We start from the raw sequence: 7,578 nt of genomic DNA, 5'->3' as shown, positions 1-7,578 counted from the left end.
ATATTCTGCTATTTGAAATAACAAAATTAGAGAAAATAGATAACAATCCGGGGGAAATAGAGAAAATTAGAGAAAATAATAACAAAAGGGAAAATTAATAACAAAAGACTGGGTAAGAGTATTTTAAACATTTTAAACATTTTTATATAACTTCAAAAAGATCAGTTGATTTCTTTTGCGTCTTCTGATAAGGGCCTATTTAAAGCAAATCAAACTATAAGAGATATGCATTATAATAAATTATATAATAAATGTACTATAATTAGTATGTTATCACCTGTTGATTTTCTTTATCTGCTACAATGAGATGAAAAAAAATTTAAAGGTCACTTTCATTAGATGTTTCTTCATTATAATATTGCAATAAGTACTCAATTCTTAACAAAGGCTAGACAACCATGTAGTTTTATGAAGTAGGCCTAGGAAATAATTACATCCTTTAACAAAAAAAGAAAACCAGCTTACCCTTTGCTTGTCACTGGAAGGTGACAAGCACACAAAAATGCACATAGGTCCAGCTGTTCCCGTGTAACTCCATAGCCTCCTGCTTTTTGCAGGTCATCTTAACAATGCATTTATGTGTCAAATCTAAACTGTCACTACTTTGAATTGCCAACAGGAAAGAGAAATTAAATGGAGGTTAATATAAGGATCAGTAACACTGGAACTAAAAAAAAAATAAAACAAACAGGGCCTATATGGACATGTCAAATTATAATTTATGAAGCCAGTTTGGGGTTTTCTTCTCTGATAGGTACTTCACCTGTGATCTTTGGCAAGTCATTTTAAAACATATCTGAAGAAAGACTTTGATTCCAAAGTTCTGCCTAATTTCCATTTGAGCAATGTAAATCCAAATTACAGTCCTCAGAATTACCAGTCACTACCAGTTCAGAGACTCCTAAACTTTTTATATAGGAACAACCACTAGAATCTAGCTTCCTATCTTTCTTCAAAAGCACCAACACTGAGCTAGAGATCAGCATCATTTTTTCTTTCTGGTTCTCTGAATCTTTAATTTTGCCACTCAGTGTAAACTTACATCTGCTGCTGATGGTGATTTCCTTTTCCAATCCCAACTCTGCCAGTATTTTACAGGCTCGGAGACCGTGCCTTTTCAGAGAGTTGAAGTGTCACGAGAGGTGCTCAGCTTTCTAACCAGCCAGCTACTGGCTAAACAGAAAGCACCTTCTCTGAATGGATTTTGAAGAACCTCCACTCAGCTTTTGTAGTGTTATTCCAGGAACAAGGCTGTGATCCTCACACAGAAGGAGATGTTTCCCCGTTGACCTCTGTCATCTTCCATAGCCCTTCTCCACCATTCTTCTCAGGAAATAAAAAAATAATAAATAAATAAATACATACATACATAAAAAGACATTGTGTCCTGTGATGTCTCCCCTCAACCTGCTAAGCTCTGCTAGGAAATGTCTAACTTCACCCAAGCTTTTTGATGAAGACAGTAGACGCCTGCTTTAACTTAGGTCATAAGTGGTTAGCAATAATTTTAAAGCCATTGCAACTCATCCACAAAGCTGTGCTACACTGAACATGATATTACATGCCCTTTCAGGCAAATATTACTCCGGACAAAACAAATGAATATATGTGATCCTAAAAGTATTCTTAGAAGTGTTTTGATTACCTTGACAATTCATGTGACAATTAGATTATATAGCCCAGCTATTACACACATGAAAATATCTGAAGGAATAGTAGTAAAGAAAATGGCTTCAATCTTAACAAGTTTAAGAATGAAAACATGAGCACATGCAGGGAGAAAATAAGAGGTCAGCAACAGTATTATTTCACTATATTGGTGCCTATAATATGTATGAGGTGCTGAATGGGTGAAGGAAGCAACAGTTGTTGCTTTATTACCCCACTTCATGTAGACATTCTTGCAAAGATAGCCACAGCTTTGTTGTTTTCAGTAGCCACAACATAGTTTGAGAAGGTGGGGAAAACAGCGCTAGAAAGTCAGAAGCAAATGTTTCAGAGAGAAAAAGGATTGAACTATGATCCTGAACTTTTGCTCAGCTTCAGCTGTTCTCTCTTTTAGCTGGACGATAACATGTATATAAAGTATTGATATAGAGTAGGAGAAGAATGTGTGTATAGGCAGCTAATAAGGAAGACCTTAACCTATGAGACTGTGTTCACAGTCTAATCTTTAAAGAACAAAATAAGAAGATTCCCACTCACATAGAAATAGCAGTAATTAAGAACACAAAAATCTGAAATAATGTAGGGAGAGGAGGAAGAAAGAATGCAGGCATGTGAATTCATGAAGAAACCCCATCTGACAAGTTTAACTCCAGCAAAAGAAAAGGAAAAAAAATCTTTAAGTAAAAGTTTAGAAGAGGGAAATGAAAAAGAAATGACAATTTCACCTTCAGATAAAAGCTACTAAAGGAAAAAGAGAGTATGGGATGTAAAAGAATATTTTCTTTAAAAAAATACTTTACATATTTCAATTCTTGTATTTCCCTTGGGGTTTGTATATTTCAGTCACATAGTTATCCAATTAAAATGAAAACTCTGTATTATCCTTTAGGCGAGGACAGCTGCCAGCTGCTAAGTTTTATAAAGTCTTTAATCTTGTCCATAAATATTTAACAAGAATTGGTTGGTACACAAGCCAAAGTAAAGAAATCAAAGGCGTGAGCTCTTCAGTAACCTCTGTATTGTCTGAATGGAGATGAAATGCTAGAACAAAATTATGAATTTTTCTTTTTTTATGTTAAAGTTATTATTAAAATATATGCAGGCGACTTTTCTGATCATTTTCCCATTTTCTTCTCCTCGTGTAATGTATAGAAGAAGCAAAGAACTAAAGAGATTTCAAAACTGAGATTAGTGTCTTTTTTCCAAACTGAGTTTACAGCAAAAAAAGAAACAATCTTTGCCACCATATTCTATATGCTTTCCATGTTAATTAGCTGCTGTTTGAGCACAGCCTTCAATAAAGGGTAACATCTTTTCATGATACATTGGATATATAGAGACTGTGTGTTCAATATCTGTAGGCATAAACATACCAAAACATATCATGAGACCACAAGTATAGTTCACAAAATGAAGTCTTCACAACTTCAGCCTCAGCACATCTTTACAGGTGTTATGCCATCTAGATACACATTGCTTTCTCATTTAGACTGACATCAGTTTGACAACAGAGCTGGCAGCCTAAGTCACACTCACGAACAAGGAGGAGTCCCGTTATCTGCTCTATTTCTGCAGGCTACATGCACAGGAGGCCTCCTGGGATGAGGCAGTCTTCAGAGGCACATATCTGAGGAAATCTCTGGTGCAACAGCCCAACACCAAGCCAAGGAAAACTGGCAACCTGTGGCCAAGGCAGAAAATGACAGCTGGTGGTTCACAATTTCAGATCTCTTTTTTCAAGATTTTTGCAAACAGAACAATATGATTTGGTGCCTATGGGCACCAAAACCTGCTTTTACCTTTACTTCAAGGAATTATCTTAGTTCAATTTTTGCTTGGACTAAATACATATTGTTAAGTATAACCAATCTGAGGCAAAGTCATTTAGCACAGCCTTACAAAAATAGTTGTCATGAACAAATCCAATGCCTTGCCCATTTAATTACCAGGCCTGTAGAAACTCAGGCTTGAAAGACAACACAGCAGTCTCAGTCTAATAAACAAACACACAATGGCAGGCACCGCTTTTAATCCTTTCAGCTTGACAGCATCTCTTTAAACATTACACTGTTTCAATGGACGGAACATCAAATAATGGAAGCACAAGGTCCCTAAGCACAAAGAGTGCCCAAGAGGGTCAGCCAGATGACCTGTTGTCTCTTTTCTACCTCTGTGGCAAAAGGAGGCATCTTTGTCAGCTGAACCCAACCTAGGTAAGCCAGAGAGATGCTTTTGAATTGATTGTTTTTTACTAATTCAGACTCAAAAGAAACAAATAAACAAACAGAAATTTTAATTCCCAGAAAGATCACATCACTTATAACAATCTAAAATAACTACCTGCCTCAGGATGTCAACCTTGATGTAAACAGACAGTTAGATATTGGAACTGCTCTCAGTAAGCTGAAGCTGCACATGCTATAAATTGGTTATAAGGCTCTCCCCGGCACAATGGAGTAAAGCACATGCTAGAGCTTAATCCTTGCTTTTTCAGAATCAATAGAAAAATTCTTCTCAGTTTAACAGGATGGGGTGAAAACACTAGAATCAGATTCACAGAAGTGGTGGAGTGAATTGTGATGGATGTTAGAGATGAAATCAGATTAAAGGAGTTATTGCCAGGACCTTTGTGAGTGGCAAGTGCTTTTCAGAACTTTGCATTTTCAGCTTTAATCTGAAACCTGGAAATAAAGGAACCTGGCTTTTCAAATGAAGATCTTTGGCAATGTTTTTAAGACAAGGGGTGTAGATGAAAGGGAGTCAAAGAAAATGGTTCTTATGAGTTTTCTAGCAATTAAAACCTTGATGAATTCAAAATCACTAGGCATTATTGAAAACTAGGACTCATTCTCCCAGCTCTGTCATAGGTGAGTCAAGTAAGTTGAACAAATTGTGGTTTGAAGTCCAGGTGATTGCAAGTCTCTCTAAAGCTAACGAAAGCTGCAGAGACTGAGAACACTGTAAAAAGTCAAGTCATTAATATCCCTGCACCAAAGTTTCATATATTTAAATGTAATTCTGAGGCAGTATTGAGTCCTCTTTTTCTTCTTCAAGTAAACAAAATAAGGTCTCCAAGTCTATCTATAAAAAAAAAATAAAAATAATAAAATCTTGAAATTACTCTGAACAGAGACTCCAAATACAAAGTTACTGGCATATTCCACCCAGTTTGTGATTAAGGTGCTATTTGAACTTTGGATCCAGACTTAAGAGGTATTAGTCCTGAGTTCTGTTAGCCCAGAGAGATCAGAGCACAGTCCTTTGCAGGACTGTGAATTATTAACAAAGGAATTCACTGCTATGGTCAAGGTGAGCAGAACTTGATAAATATTTTTATGGAAGAACTCAACCTCATACAAAAATTTTATAGCACAGATTCATCTCTGAAATGTATTCATTATAGATGAGGGAGCTCAATGCAAAGATAAGCTACTCAAGATAGGTCCTGTGAAAGCCTCACAAAATTTGCACTTAGCCTGGCAAGCAAACCCACTTTTGTCAAAGTAGAGCTCACATGCCCCTAGGGCAGAGCTAATTAAAGTTCAGAAGGAGCAGGAAGAAGTGATGAGCATGACAATTCCTCGGATGGAGGAAATAATCCAGGGGAAACTGGAGGGAGACTGAGCATAACTACCCTGAGGTGAGATGGGTCAAATCTAGGGAAGGCCATGTGAAAACTAGTGATATATGGGTGAGAAGAACTGGGGTAAGCAGGTGTAGTGGGTTTACGTGGCAAGGTTTGGTAGCAGGGGGCCATAGGGGTGGTTTCTGTGAGAAAGATCTAGAAGCCGCCCCATGTTTGGGAAGGGCCCCGTTGTTTTCCAGATCTGAGCCAATAAGCGATGTTGTTTTGCGCCTCTGTGAGAGCATATTTAAGACAGGGAAAAAAACGCTGCGCCACACAGCAGCCGGGAGAGTCAAGGGAGTGAGAAACAGCCTTGCAGGTGCCAAGGTCAGTGTAGAAGGAGGGGGAGAGGTGCTCCAGGCGCCGGAGCAGAAGTCCCCTGCGGCCTGTGGTGAGGACCATGGTGAAGCAGGATGTCCCCCTGCAGCCCATGGAGTACCACGGTGGAGCAGGGTTCCACGCTGCAGCCCGTGGAGGAGACCACGGTGGAGCAGGTGGCCCTGCACCGACGGAGGCTGCCGCCTGTGGAAGACCCCTGCCGGAGCAGATTCCGGGCCGGACCTGTAGCCCGTGGAGAGGAGACCACGCAGGAGCAGGTGATCTGGCAGGAGCTGCTGCCCGTAGGGGAGCCAGGTTGGAGCAGTTTTCTCCTGAGGGATGGACCCCGTGGTACGGACCCATATCTGGAGCAGTTCTGGAAGAGCTGCTGCCTGTGGGAAGCCCACGCCGGATCAGTTCGTCAAGGACTGCATCCCGTGGGTGGGACCCCACAGCACAGGGGACGAGAGTGACCGAGAAGGAGCGGCAGAGAAGAAGTGCTGTAGACTGACCATAACCCCCATTCCCCCGTTCCCCTGCGCCGCTCGGGGGGAGGAGGTGGAAGAGGGTGGATGGGGGGGAAGGTGCTTTTGGTTTCTTTCCTTTGTTTCTCACTTCTCTAGCTTGTTAGTAATGAGCAATAAATCTTACTATCTGTCTTCTTATGCTGAGTCTGGTTTGCCCGTTACACTAATTATTGCGTGATTTTCTCGTCCTTATCTCAATCCTTGAGCCCCTTTCACATATTTTCTCCCCATTCCTCTTTGAGGAGGGGGAGTGAGAGAGCGGCTGTGGTGGAGCTCGGCTGCCCACTCGAGCGGAACCACGACAGCAGGAAACATTCCCATATTTTGCAGGGAGGAATCCATTACACAAGACTGTTTTTCTGCTTGATACAAACTTAACTTTTCTTCAACAAAAACACAGTTTGTGTGCCGAAAGACATGGTGCCTAATTGAGATCAAGCTCTGGACTAAACCACTATGCCCAAATGTTTAGTGCTTGGGCAAGAATTAGCTCTACATAGTGATATAATTCTACTTGGATATAATTCTACCTGGATAAAGCCATGGCTACTGGCAGAAATGCTGTGAGCAGGTAAGAACACGTAATTCAGCTGTAAAGACTACCAGGAACTCACACTTCCTGTGAGCTGAAATATGGCCCACAACTGCTATGGGACAAGGAGGAAAGGGGGAGCACCTTACCTCACATCATGTCCAAAGGAGTAAGTTGTTCAGCGGGGCAAAATGAGATGGGCAGAAGAGATAGCATTATCTCACTTGTGTGCATCCAGACAGCACCGCACCATTACGAAGCTTTGGTGAGAGGCAGACAAACAACATCACTCTCCCATTTTGGATCTCAGCTATGGACAGGGCACAGAAGATATAGCACAAGACATAGAAACAACTTCAAGAGCAGTACGTATTGCAGATCTACTTTCACCTGATGCTTCATCAGAAAAGATTGCTGTTACACTAGTAGAAACTCCTAAAACAACACCAACTGCCTTTAACTGATGCTATTACTTTAAGTGATTCCTTCAGCGAAGAGCCAGCAATAGCCTTTATTTCCTAGGCTACTTCCACAACAGTAATCGAATTCTTGTTAACAATTTTCAGTTGTGGAGGAAATCTGAGCAAACTAATCTCTGATAAAGCACCTCTGTTCACAGCTGTGTAATCTGAAGTATTTCTGAAGGAGAGACATATTAAGCCTTGAAATTCTTCCATTTATTATCCTCATGCCAATGAGAAAATGGGACATTTTAATTGAGTTTTGAAAGACTGTTTGCAAACTGCTGACCTAGAAAGAAAGCCCTGCAAATCATTTGCCATAGATTTCTTACAGGACTAGTCAGAAACCTGATGTGAAGCAAAACAGCCGTCTGTCACAGAACTGGTGAGTGAGTAGAGCATACAGATCAAGTTAAAGGCTGTTTTTCACGAGCCTCAGCCAGAGCT

General features: G+C 40.3%; 1 long non-coding RNA gene across 1 annotated transcript; it reads right to left on the bottom strand.

Annotated features, from left to right (window-relative positions):
- Positions 1-222: 222 nt before the first annotated feature.
- LOC137858903 (uncharacterized) lies at positions 223-7,180 on the bottom strand. Its single transcript, XR_011098062.1, has 3 exons — positions 7,061-7,180; positions 6,820-6,980; positions 223-1,323 (listed from the first exon to the last, which is right to left on the bottom strand). It is a non-coding gene; the product is annotated as an uncharacterized lncRNA (long non-coding RNA).
- Positions 7,181-7,578: the final 398 nt, after the last annotated feature.

The sequence above is a fragment of the Anas acuta genome, chromosome 6, assembly GCF_963932015.1.
Source record: "Anas acuta chromosome 6, bAnaAcu1.1, whole genome shotgun sequence".
NCBI lineage: Eukaryota > Metazoa > Chordata > Aves > Anseriformes > Anatidae > Anas > Anas acuta.
This window is presented reverse-complemented; position numbering and strand designations above follow the sequence as displayed.